The sequence below is a fragment of the Phoxinus phoxinus genome, assembly GCF_949152265.1.
Source record: "Phoxinus phoxinus genome assembly, chromosome: 1".
In the NCBI taxonomy this organism is placed as follows: Eukaryota; Metazoa; Chordata; class Actinopteri; order Cypriniformes; family Leuciscidae; genus Phoxinus; species Phoxinus phoxinus.
In genome coordinates this window covers 8,790,064-8,807,257 of record NC_136876.1, presented here as the reverse complement: position 1 = coordinate 8,807,257, position 17,194 = coordinate 8,790,064, and the positions used below count along the sequence as shown (strand labels likewise).

The 17,194-nt window shown below is 38.4% G+C and overlaps 1 protein-coding gene across 1 annotated transcript in view; it reads right to left on the bottom strand.

Moving 5' to 3' along the window:
• LOC307001012 (uncharacterized protein) overlaps positions 1-17,194 on the bottom strand; it is a 573,545-nt gene that overhangs the window by 351,025 nt on the left and 205,326 nt on the right. The gene's annotated exons all lie outside the window — the stretch shown is intronic.

The window sequence follows — 17,194 nt, the reverse complement described above, 5'->3', positions numbered from 1 at the left end:
AGTGTAGCTGGCGCGGTCTGCACTTCGCCGACTACTGCGTAGTGTTCTGGTGCACTGATGACAGGACACTGACGACCTTCAATCAGAATCAGTCTCTCTCAGTCAAGAAGAATGCAGACTCAGAAAATAAAATAGCTACAGAAAAATGATGAACATATCGCATTAGGCTTGTGTATTTTAGGGCTGCAACGATTCCTCGATTAAAGTCGAGTATTCGATTAAAAAAAATCCTCGATTGCAATTTACCCGTTTCGAGTAACCGGCAAAATACCGGAAGTGGCGCATACCACAGACGAGAATCCATGAACCGCATTATTACATCGTTTTCTAAGGCTACGCGATCTATTTAAAAACATTTACAATCACAATATGGCATAGTGCTATCATGAAATCAATAAGGCTGTGATATGTGCAAAAAAATATTTAAAAAAATATGCGCTGGGCGGTTTTTTTTCCCCACCGAGAAGCATGACGCTTTAATGCGTGCAGATTGTGTTAAAAGTACCTCAGCTCCACACACACACACACACACACACACACACACACACACACACACACACACACACACACACACACACACACACACACACACACACACACACTCACTCTCTGCATATGCTGTTAGTTTAGGTTTCCAATAATGTGCATTTGGGAACGCAAAACCTCGAACGCGTGTTTCAGTTGCACTGTCATCATTTATATGAGTGTCGGCGTCTCGGGTTTCTCCAACTCCATCTCTGCGTGCTGTGAGTTTGTGTGGCTTATAACAGTCATCTGCTCGCAGTGTGCGCCACTTCACAAGATTCGTAACGCAACTAATTTATAAATAAACGCTAACACAGGAGAATACATAAATATCTTTCTGAAATATATGCTAATTGTTGTCCATCGCGATTTTAAAATAAAAGTTTAACCCTTGCACTGAGTTTGCATGTTTTGACGTGCACTGCACATGCTATTTTTCAAGAAATTACAGCATCTGTTGCATATCGTACAGAAGAGACCAAATATTAAAGATTAAGTTGACATTTGAATTAAATTTAGTTTGGCCAATATTAAACAAGGATTTGATCATGCCTTAGTAGTGTGACCATTTGTTTTTGAGGCATTTGTGCCAGTGAGGCATTTGTTTTTACGTAATGTAGCCTACATGTTGTACAGTTATGTTTATATTAGTTTATATCATTTATTTTACATGGTGTATTTTAACAGCGTTGTTAAAAAAACCCCCATATGATTAATTTGATACTTAATTTAAACAAATAATTATTGCTTGTTAATGTTATTATATATTTAGGTAACACTTTACAATAAGGTTCATTAGTTAACAGTTAATGTATTAACCAACATGAACTAACAATGAACAATACATTTGTAACTGTATTGTTAATGTTAGTTTCATTGTTTGTTCATGTTAGTTCACAGTACATTAATGTTAACAAATACAACCTTTGATTAATGTATCAGTAAATGTTGAAATGAATATTAACTAGGATTAATAAATGCTGTAGAAGTATTGTTCATTCTTAATATGTTAACTAAGGTAACTAATGAACCATATTGTAAAGTGTTACCTTCATTTTAAAAGCTGTTGTTCACTTGGATATATTTTTATCCGATTACTCGATTAATCGATGGAATAATCAGTAGAATACTCGATTACTAAAAGAATCTATACTGCAGCCCTAGTGTATTTCACATGTAGGCTAACCTAACTCATGAATTGTACTCTATATGAGTTCAGTGATTCAGGTCAAATGATAGTGAAATAATGATTATGTTAAAACACAACCAACACCATCAGATCACCATTTTTTATTTGTTCATCTGCTGTTATAACTCATGTACAGCAGCCAAACAAAACTTAAAGTTAATAATTTAAGGGTCAAGAGCCCAACTAAAACACACACTCATCTCCATAATGGAGACTTTAATTATGGTTTTCTCCTTCAGTGATTCTGCTTGTTAACATCAGGTGTCTTCAATGTTGGCAATAACATATATTTTTTAAGTTTTACTAATTTTAAATGGTTAACATTTAAGGAATTCATTTGATTAATTATTACTCAATTCTAATTTGTTAAATTGAATTAATAATATTGCTTGTAATCTGTTGCCTCATTTTTATTAATTAGATATAAATAAAATATATGTTTTAATTTTTACAGTGTAGATCAAATTCTACGGCTCGCCAGTTCCTGCTCGCAATGGGGTTTCTCTTTCAAGCATACGTTTCGGTGTCTCACTATGGGATACGCCCCTTCCGCGTATTCCTCAGAAGCCCTATTACATTACGCCTGCCCCAATTGGCTGGCAGACGTGACGTAGTGTCTGGGAGGGGCTACCCCACCCCTCAGTATAAGAGGAACGACACAACGTCATACGACATTCAAAAACCTCTTCTCGCTTCACACCAGAAGCCTAGAAGCCTACAAACTTTTCAACGAACTTCTGGATTAGTATTACCTGGTGACCTCTAGTCATTTGTAATAATTGCGGAGGTTGTCTGTGATCTTAATGCCGTGCGAATCGGCCATGTCTGTAATTTGTAAAGTAAAAATTCCCCCGCAAATGACGTCCATATTTCGCTGAACACAGAGGTCCCATGATAATATAACTGTGCGTTCACACTGGACGCGAATAGCGCGTCAAATTTGCGCCTGCCGCGTCTAGTTATACGCTTGACCACTTTGTGTCCAGTCGCGCGTCAAGAGAGTGACGAAAGTTTCAAAAGTTTCGAAACCCGTTGGTGGCCATCTTTTTACAAGATGTGTGATGTTGATAGATCATTTATCGAGAGAGTCACGCTCTGTATTTGCTCTGGAGAGCAGAACGGTGGCGTAGGGATCATCGTCGCCGTATTTGGGTCCACCAGACCCCTTTGGTTCCAGTTTGGCGAGTTTTTCACCATTTGCTCCAGGAGCTGCGCCTGGATGACGGTCGCTTTCAGCGGTACTTCCGCCTGTCCCACGCCCAGTTTGATGACCTGCTGTCCCGCATCGGAGCGATCATAATCCTATGTCACTTTATGTCACGTGAAGCAAGCAGGCTCCTGATTGGTTAACGCGGCATGAAATTGACGCAGAAGTTCAGAATTTTCAACTCGGCGGCAGACGCGAATTGGCGTCACTATAAAATAATTTGCTCGTAACATTCATTCATTCGTCAATTCGCACCATTCGCGTCTACCGCGCCAGACTCTACACCTCATTTGCGCCACAGGATTTTTTACGCGCATAACGCGTCTTTGCATTGACTTAACATTGAAATCACTCGCGCCTGACGCTCTATTCGCGTCCGGTGTGAACGCACCATTAGTCCCGTGCGAATCGGCATCTCTGTGATTTGGCGGGGTCGTATATAATTTTTTCAAGGTTTTTGTTTCCTTTTTTGTTGGAAAAAGGAGGTCTTCTTAGTCTCTGGAGAGGCTCAATGGGGTCGTAAGTGTCAGAAAGCAATCTAAACCCAGCCATGTCGGAGCCATGTCGGTGCTTTAGATTGTCGAGAGTCTTGATTTACATCATATCAGAGTTCAGAGTGTAAAGGTAAGAAGGAATGTGCAGTTTGTGCAGGGAGAAATAGACTCATGATTCTAGCCCATTCGTTACACCATCTTCACTTATTACTAACCAGACTGGCTTTATTTCTGTCAGACGTCTACAGAAGTTATTGTGAGAATGAACAGAGGTTTAGATGTTGATGATTTATTCATCATTGATCATGATCATGGTTTGCTTTAGTTGGGCTCTTGACCCTTGAGTTTAGTAAGTTGCTTCTTTTACAGCAATTGCATGTGTTTTCAGAAAACATTTCTGAACTGATATAAAGCAGATCAACATGTCTTTTTTAATGGTCAAACTTCTGCATTATAACGGTGAAGGAATTCTAGTATGGTAGCATGAAGAATATGAAAGAAGGGTCTCTTGTTCTCTAAGAAGTTACTGGCAACATCTGTTCCTCATTATGTAAAGGAATGTTTCCTATATCATGAATCTCTACGCCAGGATGGGGGAGCAGGGGGAACGGTCCCATTCTCCCCATTATAACAGTCTAAGGTCCTCTTGGCTGCCGATGTACTTGTGGGTAAACTAGCCAGAAACTGACCATATATTGACTTATTATTCTATATATTGTATTCCTAAATGATGGAAGGCATGTCCTCTTATTGGTGAACTCTGTGCAACTCCCCTCATATCCTTATATACTCAGACAAAGTGCCAATAAAGTTGAGAAACTTTCTCCCTCAGCGCTGGGTCATTGTTCATTGGGACCGAAAATCTTACAAGTGGTTTATGCAACTGCTTTTAAAATTTAAAATGAATCAGCTAAAATAATATTTAGTTTGACCTGATGTTAACAATCAAGATGAAAGTTTCTCAAGCCTCTCTTTTTAATGACCATTTGTTGAAAACAAACAAACAATAACATTTTGTAGCCATTTTTATAGTTTAACTGTTTATCTAAAAGTGATGAAGTGCTTGAATGTTTCTAACATTAATGTTCTCCAGCATCATGAATGAATGAAGAATAAACACCAACCTCTTTGTTCTTCAGGATCTTCAGTGTGTTTCATTCTGCAGGGTTCTGGATCACTCGTGTTCTCACTGTCCTCTTTAATAAACTCAGTCTCTGCAGATTTCAGCTCTTCCTGATGCTTTCATGCTCGTCTTCACTTGCAGCTGATGGGGATTTACAGCATTTATTGGAGAAGTACAGTGGGAGGAGCTTCACTGACCAAGTGACTGATGTGGGAGGAGCTTCACTGACCAAGTGACTGATGTGGGAGGAGCTTCACTGACCAAGTGACTGATGTGGGAGGAGCTGATATGATGATGTGATTGTTGTGGGAGGAGCAAAATCAAAATATATCAGTTACTTAGTTTGTTTTTATACTAATAGACAACAAAATATAAATAATAATGTAATGTCAATTCTTGCGAAACTAAATAATGGAAAGAAAAACAAATACCTCAGTCTGTTGACACCAATGAAATGAGCTTTAAGTGGACATTTACAGGAGATCAGAAGACTTCAGCATAATAAATGAGGTGAAAACAGGAACTATTGACATAATATAAAGAGTGTTTTCAGCAGAGGACTCCAGACTAACACTTGAGAGCAATCAGTTCATCTGATTTGATGGCACTGGGGGCCAAATCTTCACTTTTAAAGGGAAAACATAAATATTGTGTGTAATTCAGGCACAATTAGAAGAAAAGGCTTTGTTTTGCATGAGACTTAATGACTTCTTCATTTTTTCCTAATAATAGGGAGTGGAAATGGCTCATAAGCTAATAACTCCTCCTCTGCCGCCATCTATTGGTTATAGTAGTAATTGCATGTCCTTTTTTTAAATAAAAGTGCTGGTTTGAATGATTCACATTAATAAATTATCATGCTTCATCTTCCTTGATACTTAATGTTTGAGATGAATACATGCCTCTTAACCATCTACATTGTCTAGCCTTTGTGGCCATATGGCCTGTAACAGTCAGTTAACAAACATTGAGTATAATATAAGAGATCTATCTGTCTGAATGGATCATCTTCTGGAATATCTGGAATTCCCGAATCAACTCCAGAAACACTGCCTTCAGATGATAAAGCACAACTAAACTGCTGCTCCATGTCACTTGGTTGCAGCTCAGACGTAAGCAGAAATCGACCAGATGAAGACATGAGCTACAAAATTACAAAGAAAACACATTCCTGAGAGCATGTGTCTACATACAATGACAGTAAACTATGAAATGTATAACTGACCGGTAGGGCTGTGCGATATGACGGTATATGGCGATCCCAACCAATTAATTGGCCATCCGATATTATTGGCCAATCTCAGCTAATTGCATTTAAATCATTTAAATCATCAATTAAGCAGTTAAACTATAGCTTTAACTTATTTTTTATTCCTTAAACCTTTATGATGCAAATAAATTTCATGAGTTACATAAATTCCAACGGTAACTCATGATATTTGATTAATTTACAAAAAAAAAATCTATATCGGGATATGTATCGTTATCGGGATATGAAATGGGATATGACATTTTGGTCATATTGCACAGCCCTACTGACCGGTGTCACAGAACGGGTTGTGCCCTGCCCTGACCTCAAGATTTGCACAGCTTGAACCTGGTCGGACTTCACTTTCATCTTCACCGCAGTTGGCAGCAAGAGGCAGTGCCTGAAAGCACAACATTTAGAAAAAATAATTGAACAAAACATGCACCAAAAATGAAGGCTCATAAAAGTGTTCATGCCGGTAAGTTGAAACAGCTAAAACCCTCACAATTTGACATTACTTTGGTCACATCTGGTCAAATATGTTGTAAAAACAAAACAAAAAAACAATTACATGAAATATATATATATATATATATATATAGCCACTAGATGACTGTAGTACTTTCTACATACAGGCATAACTAAACAAAATACAAAACGGGTAGGAATAAACAATAAACACAATAACCACCGATCCAAATGCGCTGGACCATATGAGATTCTACACAGTTCAGCGCACTTGGATCGGCGGTTCGTAGATCGACTGATAGAGTCTGTTTTTCACAGATGGATTCTGCTTGTATACGTGAAGTTGACTGTATGTATAAAATATCTTCTTATTAAACTGTCTGGACACTGTCAAAGTTCTCAATGCTTCGGTTTGCATGTAGGGACCCTCATTATGCTACCGTGTTAGTGTGGGGATATTTTGAGCCTTGTTAGTGGTATTAACAAGCGATTTTTATTTGTCGCGAATCAGTATGATCTGTTCAGTTCCCTGCACGCACTGAATCGTCTGAAGCGCTTTCAATTCACACTCGTCTCGGAGTCGTAACAGGAAGATTTAAGAACATCAAGAGCGTTGGATGAAGTGGCTGTGGACCTACAGTAGGCTACAGTCAAGTGAAAGCAAATCTGCAAATGCATCATTTTTGCCAGCGATGAAGATCTCTATTAGTTGAACATCTTCGTATGCTGAGGACGATATATCCTGTGAAATATCGTTCCACAGGACGATATTCGATTTAATTTCATTCAGGTAATACATTTTACAACCAAACAGATTATTACGATATGATAGCACTACTTCAAAATATGACATTACCCGTTTTTTGGACATATACATTACTTTATACTAAGCTACCGTTGTCCACATATGAAATGAACACCCGCCATCCCGCGGTAATGTGTGTGTATTGCGCAGTCGCGTGCGAACTCAACTTGAAAACGAATGCCTTTGCCTGCCTTAGACACTGTTGACCAGTTTAAACATGCTTGCAGAAATATACATTTGATTACATTTTGGAGAACAGACAGAAGAAGATCCGTCGATGTGCGTTTGATCGTCGTTTGTGTTCAGATGTTCAGTAGCGGTCAGCGCGAGCACATGTGAAGAGTTTTAACTCTTTCTTCTCTGTGTCAATGTTTCCCTTTACATGCCTTTAAATGCAAAACTCTGCATATTCACTTTATTTCGACATTGTCTAATAATCTAACTGTAGTTGTTACTATTATACAAACCAAAAGGACAGGCAATGATTTAAGCAAACAGATAGCAGAAATAATGCTTGTCTCTTCTGTTTTTGTGGCAAAGATAGCCTATCTAATTATGATAATAATAGTCATTTAAATAAAAAAATATCTAAATAATATCATGTTTTATATATCATATATATAGGCCTATGATCCGAAGTAACTAGCTTGAGTAGTTTTCTCATTGGATACTTTTTTACTCTTACTCAAGTAACTATTAAGATTGTTACTTTTACTTTTACTTTGAGTAAATATTTCTATAAGTACTTGTACTTTTACTTGAGTACAGTTTTTGGATACTCTACCCACCTCTGCTGTTGTGGCACTTTAAGCTAACAGTTTAGACACGATGTGTCCGTGGAAAAAGGTATCAAACTCGAGCTTTCAATTTCAGATAACGTTAAATGTTCTTTTGAACTTTCCATTCATCAAAGAATCCTGAAATAAAAATGTAAATAACTGTTTTCAACATTGATAATAATCATAAATGTTTCTTGAGCATCAACTCATCATATTAGAATGATTTCTGAAGGATCATGTGACACTGAAGACTGGAGTAATGATGCTGAAAATTCAGCTTTGACCACAAGAATATATTACACTTTATATATTATTCACATAGAAAACAGCTGTTTTACATTGTAGTCTAATATTTCACAATAGTACAGTTTTTTTTTCTTAAATACAAATGAATGTTTATTTGTATTTATAAAACTGTTATACTTTGTGCATGTCTGAAACTTAGTCACAACTTTGAGTAAAACATCCTTGAGAACTGAAAGGCAATCGTTTTAAAGTAGGCTACACTCAACTAATTACATTGTACAGTGTTAATATATTGTCACATTTTTCAATGTATGAAAAGTGACGATTCCTTGCGTATTATGCAATATATTGTAATATAAGTTAAACAATATATTATTTCATATATTTATGAATAATTGAATAATCATATATGAATAATTTTTTCATATATTTACACCATTTAATATAAATGTATATTATACAGTAGTAGTCAGCTTTTGAAGTGGTATACTTTGATGAAAGGTTTTGACCCACTTCAGATGTTGACTACTGTATGACTACTGTTGACTACTAGCCTATATTTTTGTGCCGTAATGGTTGAGCGGGTGGATTTAGTGTGTTTGCATAGAAGCCGATGAATTTATGCTATGAACTTATTTATTTATTTATTTAAAATTTATTTAACAGGTACCATACAAGCAAACATAGTTACAATACAAAGTCTGCAACTGATGCGCAGCATATAGAGTTTATAGCAAGTGCTAATTTTCAACTCCTGTCCCTGGTTGGGCATTTCTAAGAACATTATAAAACAGGAACATACATTAAAAACAGGAAATAATACAAAATTATACATGTATATATATATGAACACATATACACATATATATACACACACACACACACACACACACACACACACACACACACACACACACACACACACACACACACAAACACACACACACACATACATAATCATACACAATAACAACAACTAAAAATGCATACAGTTTTGGTTTGACTTCAGCCACAGCTTAGTCCTGGACGTGAACTTTTTGAAGTCAGATATGGCCTTAATATCAGATGGTAATACATTCCATAGCCTACAGCTCTTAACAGAAAAGGCAGTCTGTGCAAAACTTGTCCTACAATATGGTATCATACAGTTATGATTTGTACTACTTCTAGTAACTCTTTGGCTGTTCTGTATTTTAATAAATTTACTAAGAGGCTCAGGTGCTAAATTATTAATACACTTGAAGATTAATTTAAGGAAACATAAATTACTAAAGCTTTCAAAGCTTAATATTTTATATTTCTCCAGTATGTAACAGTGATGATAACGGATTGGCTTTTTATCCATAATTTTTAATTGCTTGATTGTAAAGTGAACCAATGTGTTTTGTTGCAGACGGAGCTGCTTGCCCCCAAACTGTCATGCAGTATGAAATGTGTGAAAAAACCATAGCATGCATGTACAGTAGGGCTGCCTGGTTTGGTATATAATCTCTAATTAATTTAAAACAGTTAAGATTTCTTCGTATTGTTTTCTTAATTTTCTTAATTTTCTTGATTCATTATAGCTCATGTATCGAGTAGCGTGACTTGACGTGACGTCCAGGTCTTACTTTTTAATAGCATTTTCAAGACCTTTTAAAAAAAAAAAAAGTTTTGAAGTGCTGATGTAGTTCCCTTTCTTACAGTCACTTCATATTGCGTAGCTATACGCTGTGGGGGAAACTCATTTCCTCAGATTTATTGAAGCTTAAAGGGATAGTTCACTTTGAAATTAAATTTTGGTATGTTTTAGCTTACCTGAAGTGCATCCAAGATGTAGGTGTCTTTGTCTCCGCAAACAGATCAGATGGACGTGGTTGTGTAAAAGAGATAAAAACTATATCAATTCTGGGAGAGATCACGTGACCCATCGACAGCGATGCCAGCATAGTTTTCGGCTCTGCTCGCATAGTCTTATTTTTTCAATAATCCTTTAAAATACTTCAAATACTTCGACATCCATCTCATCATGAATCCTTCCCTAAGCAAAGAAGCACGGAAAAGGGAAAATGAACAATCGCCCATAAAGAAAAAATTCAAGGATTCTGCAATCTCCAAGGAAGAACTCGATGCAGCTATTGCTAATGGCATAAAGCTAGCCCTCCAAGAACAACAACGTGGTCTAGATGTGGCCGTAGCCTCCGCTGTCAGGGAAGCCGTGGACTCTATTCTGGTCCCAGCACTACGTGACTTGCGAACAGAAATCCAAAAGACTAATGAAACTGTGAAGGAGATTAGCAGTGAACTTGAGAAGGTAGCCAAATCCACTAAACGGGCTCAAGACCGAGTGGAATCTGTTCAGACGGCTGCACGAGAGGACAGGCGATCAGTTATCGAACTAAAGACATAGCTAGACCAGCTCACCACAAAATTGACAGACCTGGAGGACAGGGGACGAAGAAATAATGTAAGGCTGGTTGGCTTACCAGAAGCAGTGGAGGGTTCAGATGCAATCGGCTACCTGAAAGATAATCTTCCCAAGTGGATCCCCTCATTGGTGGGCCGGGACATTGACATTGAACGGGCACATCGGGTGTATGCTGGAGGAGAGGGTAACTCCAATAAGCCGCGCACCCTCATCTTCAGATTACTCCGTTGGCAAGACAGATCGGCTATCCTGAACGGGGCACGTCAAGTTTATCCAGTGAAGTACGCTGTCAATGGCGCGCGCGCGTCCGCTCACCAGCGCTCGCCTCCCGCTCATGCTTCGGCGCCAACAGCCGGCACTATCCTGTTCTTCCCTGACTACAGTCCAGCGACAACAGCAAAGAGAACGAGCTTCAGTTCTATCATGAACAAGGCTAAAGGCATGGGACTGGAGCCATTTCTCATCTATCCTGCGCGGATAAAACTGCAGTATAAAGGCGAAAGGAAGATGTTCGATTCCCCCCAGGCCGCCGAAGATTTGATCAACTCTCTTCCGCGGAGGTCCACCTTTACAACGGTACGGCGAGATGGTGGTGCTACTGACGCAGCCTCAAACCCGACCGAAGAAAACCGCCACAGGGATCCTCCTCACGACAGAGAAGGCAATTTAGTGGACATGGAGGAACGATCTTAGATCACCTAAAAAGTTATAGCAATGGTCAATCTCAGGGTCCTCACTACAAGGTAACGTTACGATCTAAAAACAAGTAACGTTAACGTTATGCTAAATTAGCCTGGCTAAACCAGTTCGAGAGGTGACGAATGTATTAATTTTATGTGTTAAGATTGTGTGGGTTTATCTGATTCTATTGCTATGCGTTGGGGTAGATTGGTCACGTATCAGACAATGTTTATGTTCTTACAGACCTACGGATTTTTGCCTGTGCGGTCTGTATTTGTTTTTGTATATAGTTTTTACCATCCCCTCCCCTTTACAGACATATTCCTACTCTTTGATAGAACATCAGCTTTGGGACATCTGTACGATAATGGGCAGAATGTTTACACTCCTCTGTTATATTTTATACTAACACGTTCATATTTTAAGACAGATCTTAGCGGTATATGTCGATGCAGTCATTGAATATATTATCACTCAATGTGAATGGCCTAAACTCCGCTATTAAACGCACTCGTGTTCTTGAGTATATATATCGTAAAAGAGTAGACATCGCCCTGATCCAAGAAACACACCTAAAACAATGCGATGTGGCACGATTTCAAAATAAACATTACAGATTAATTGCATCATCCTGCGCCCTAAACAAGACCAAGGGAGTATGCATCCTTCTTAACCGAAAAATATCATGCAATATAAATATTACTGGAAATGATGAGAATGGAAGACTTGCTTTTGCCTGTGTTTGTATATTCAATCATAAATTAGCTTTCACATCCATATACTGCCCAAATGAGCCTGACAGAGATTTTTTTTCTTACATTGGAAACACATTGTTAGAACAAAATGACTATTCTTTAGTGGTGGGAGGTGATTTTAATGCAGTCCTTAATCCGTCTCTTGATAAATCTAATTCAGGTGCAATAGACAATCCTTCATCTACTTTATTGAAGTCGCTTCTCAAAGATTTAAATCTTGTGGATATTTGGCGTATACAGAATACAACTGCTAGAGATTATACATTTTTCTCCAATAGACATAAAACATTTTCCCGGATAGATTATATTTTCCTTAGCCCAACCCTTATTGTAGGACATACGTCCATTACCATCTTACCTATTCTACTATCTGATCACTCTGCACTTTTATGCAACATTGATCTGCCCAATATTAAGACTAAGGCCCCCAGGTGGCGTTTAAACACATCTTTACTAACTAACTCTGGATTTCTTAGTTCACTCAAAGTACAACTAAAATATGTTTTAGATATTAACACAAAGGATTGCTCTAATCCACAAGTTTTATGGGAGGCCACAAAGTGTTTTATTCGTGGTTTCTGTATTTCATTCTCCTCAACTTTAGCTAAAACAAAAGCTTCCCAGATCTCTAATCTTGAAAACAAAATAGAATCATTAGAAAAGCTACAAAAAAATAGCTTTTCAGATGATCAGTCCAAACTGCTGGCATCTTTAAAAGATGAATACAATACAATGGCCGTATCAAAGGCGGAATTTATTTGGCATAGAACCAGACAAAAGTACTATTTTGAAGCAGAGAGGCCTAGTCATCTACTGGCTCTTATGCTTAAGGAATGTGAAACAAAAGCTCACATTCCAGCAATAAATACACCTGAGGGCAAGATTACTACTAATCCGCAGGCCATTAATAATGCATTCTTAACATTTTATGAAAACTTATACAAATCAGAAATTGCTAATGATGATGATGCCAGTAAACATTTTCTTGACAAACTAGAGCTTCCCTGCCTCAAGCAAACTGACCAAGATGATCTGGAAGCTGCATTAGAGTTGGATGAACTACATAGAGCTGCAAAATATCTTAATAAAGGCAAATCACCTGGCTTGGATGGCCTCCCTCCAGAGCTTTATTTAGAACTATGGGACATGGTGGGTACACTCATGCTGGATTCTTTTAATTTTGCAATAAAAAGTGGGACCTTCCATAGAGACCAAAAAACAGCACTCATCACCTTACTCTTGAAAAAGGGAAAAGATCCTTTTGAGTGCGCTAGTTTTAGACCAATATCTCTACTTACAAGCGACCTTAAGATATATGCCAAAGTACTCGCTCTGCGCCTGGAAAAAGATATTTAATCTCTAGTCAATGATGATCAAACAGGATTTATCAAGGGACGCTATGCATCTGATAACATGAGAAGGCTGCTACACATTATAGAGGTTGCAGAGACACACCCAAACCCTTGTGCCGTATTTTCACTCGACGCAGAGAAAGCCTTCGATAGGTTAGAGTGGAAATATATGTGGGCAGTTTTGCAACGTTTTGGTTTCAGGCATAATTTTATAGCAATTATCAAGGCGCTATACCACTCACCTTTAGCAAGTGTTCTAACAGGTGACATAATCTCTTCTCCTTTTACCCTGCAGTGTGGTACAAGACAGGGGTGTCCACTCTCGCCACTTTTATTTTGTTTGTCTCTGGAACCTCTAGCACAAGCCATTAGGCAATCTACGGCAATCTACAAAATTAATTGGACAAAATCTGCAATTATGCCTCTAAACAATATACACACAAATGTTCCTATTCCCGTCTATATTCAGTCCAAAAGCTCTTTTACATATCTGGGCATTACGATCTATAAAAACATACATAAAGTGAACAGAGACAACTTCAACACTATGCTAAGCAAAATAAAATCAGACATTCATAGATGGAGGAATCTAAAAACGTCTCTTCAAGGTAGAATTAATACAGTCAAAATGAACATATTGCCCCGTCTCAATTTCCTCTTCTTTATGATACCACTCTGCCCCCCTCAAAATTACTTTAAAGACATTCGCTCCATGATTTCCAGTTTTATTTGGGATGGTAGACGGCCCAGGGTTCGTCTGAATACACTGCAACGACCCAAACTGCTGGGTGGTCTGGCAGTACCGAACGTTGAACTTTATTATTGGTCATTTCAGATCAGAGCACTCAGCATATGGGTGGACCCTCAGTCTACCACTGCATGGCGATTGATTGAATCTGCTAAGATATTTCCACACAAGCTGCAAGACATACTATTCTCCAGGGTACCAAACAAAACAATAAAAAATAATTTTGGGCCCATCATTGCTAACTCTATTCAAGTGTGGAAGAAAGCAGAACGGTGGATGGGCGGCCCACCTAAATTCTGTCAGAACACGCCACTATGGCATAACCAGAGTTTATTATGTGGCAACAAACCATTCAATCAACCATCTTGGTCATGCCTTGGGGTGAATACATTAGGTGATATATATGATACTCAAGGTCTCTGCTCCATGCAATATTTAAGAACACGCTTTTCGCTTACTGTGTCCTCTCATTTTGTTTACTTTCAGCTAAGATCAGCCTTAAAAACGTATGGAGTTCCCTGGAATTCTCCTCTCCCCTCACATCCCATGTTACAATGGATTGCACCATTACTGGGCAGATCTTCTGTCTCTTTAATATATAGTGCACTGATCAAGCATAGTGCTAAGGCTTTACCAATTGAATCCATATGGAACAGGGAGTTGGGGAGTTTAAATATAAACCTAGATTGGGAGAGAATATGGTGTAATCTAAGTATGACTTCTAAGAACCTAGCTCACCAACTAATTCACTTCAAAACCATACATAGAGCTTACATCACACCTTATAAGAGATTCCAGATGAAACTACAACCTACTCACAACTGTCATATATGTAACACTGCTTCACCTGGAACGTTTTTACACATGTTTTGGGAGTGTCCAGTTATCTCTAAGTTCTGGTTGCATGTAAATTCAGTTCTAGCGGATATACTTGACATTTTTTATGTTCCCAATCCTGGTTTCTGTCTCCTTAATGATAATTCTGATATAAATCTAAAGCAAATTCAGCTCAAAATGGTATTTGCAGGATTTACCTCTGCAAAGAAAACAATTTTGAAAAACTGGTTCTTTCCGGATATGTGTATGGAATCATTCTGGATCCATAGCCTTGTCAACATTGTCAACCTTGAACATACAACTGCGCGACTCAATAAGGCGCGACCAGTGACTGTACAAGCTTGGAACTCTTTCTCATCTAAGATAATCTCTTGGACCAGGGACAACAGCTAGACAATCACTGTTGCTAAACACCTGCCGAACATGTTTCTGTGGTTTTATGTATTGTATTACCATTGTGATGGGGTTTTTTTTCTTTTCTTTTTCATATAGTCACAAGATTTTGGATATGTCTAAAGCTATTGGGGGTATGAGCTCAGTGGCATTATTATTTATCTGATTTAGACCCGACGGTGTCTGGTCTTATCAGTATATTACGCATATATATTCATATATATATATATGGTATTCTGGCTTGATTCGTGGACTCGGGGGTCCTGAGTTTCATGTTCGGCCAGTTACTTCTGGTGCGGCATTTTACATGACGTCCCCACTGCGTATAGCGACGCAATACGAAGTGACCATTCGAAAGGGACCTACTCGGTTACTATCGTAGATAGGCTGATAGACTGATATAGTAGATAGACTGAGATAGGGAACGAGTATTGCGTAGCCTGCTGCACTATAGTAACATGGCAAGTTTGTCGCTTCAGTCGATTTAAACCTGCTATAATGGTGAATTCAGGCTCATTTTATAGGCTCTGCCACGCCTTGATGGCGGGCTCTGACGTATGTCGGCGTGCTGGTAACTGATTGGCGACTTTCACCATTGGATGTGCAGTTGCTGCAGCACAGCCAATGAGTGAGCCAGTCTCTCACTGTCTAGCTGTGCAGCTGCAATGCACTTTACATTTTAAGCTTCAATAAATCTGAGGAAATGAGTTTCCCCCACTGCATAGCTACGCAATACTCGTTCCCTATCTCAGGGAACTGAGGTTACGATACTAACCGAGTAGATTAGAGTGGCTGTAGGCAGCAATATTCATAAGAGCTGTGAAATAATGTAGATTAGAAAAATATTTTTCACAATATAATTAAGGTTACATTTACAAAACGATATTCTGAAAATGGAAAAAGACCGCTCCAAGACCGGCCGGGATCTCTTTTTTCCCGCATATAAGAACGATCAGAAAGAAAGCCCTGGCCGCGCGCACTCTCACCGTCCTCAAACAACACAAGCTCTGTCTTGCTTCCTTGCGCATATTAATCAAAATCAATTGACACGATAGTAAAGGGTCGGAAGACCTAAGTTTCACGTGGAGCATTCGGAGACTTTTTTTCTCCTGAATTACTGTGGGGTGTGAACTGTGCTAAAAAACAAAAGTTTGCCTTATGTTCTCTGAAAAGCGTTTCACACACTCAGCTGACATAAACCACAATTTCAATAAACGAAAAAACCTTTCCATTGATTAAATGTTTTCTGTGTTGAGACAAATCTTGTGCGATGTCCTTAACTGCAGATATAATCACACAACGCGTGCTGTAGGCTACACGTCCATTGACGCGTCCGATTCGCAAACTAATGACTCCTTAGAAACGATTCACTTCAATGAATTTTTTAAAAACTGATCTGTCTAACACTGAACTCACGAGACGTCTGAATCGGTGTAACAAATCGGTAACACTTTACAATAATGTTCTATTTATTAAACTTTAGTTAACTACATTAGTTAACATTTACTATTAATAAACTGCACTTCTACAGCATTGTTAATGTAATTTCAACATGTAGGCTACTATTAGCCTGTAGACATTATTGAAACCAAAAGTTGTATTTGTTAACACAGTGGTGTCATTTTTGTTAAATGTAGGTCTAGACTTTTATAATTATATCAGCTCTTTAAAGGTACCAGAGTGGAGAAATGTAGGCAGTCTTGAAATATAACACAGACTCAACCTTGACTCGAACACTGGAGACTCAAACTCAGGTAATGGTGACTCGACTCGGACTCTTCTTTGGTGACTTGGACTTGGACTCGGACACTGGGGACTCGGGACTCGACAGTTGGTGACTCGACTACAACACTGTCCCTATGTTTAGTGGTACATTTGCAATCCACTATCTCTCTCTGCTTATACATTACTGTACGTACAAACTGCCGCCGACTTG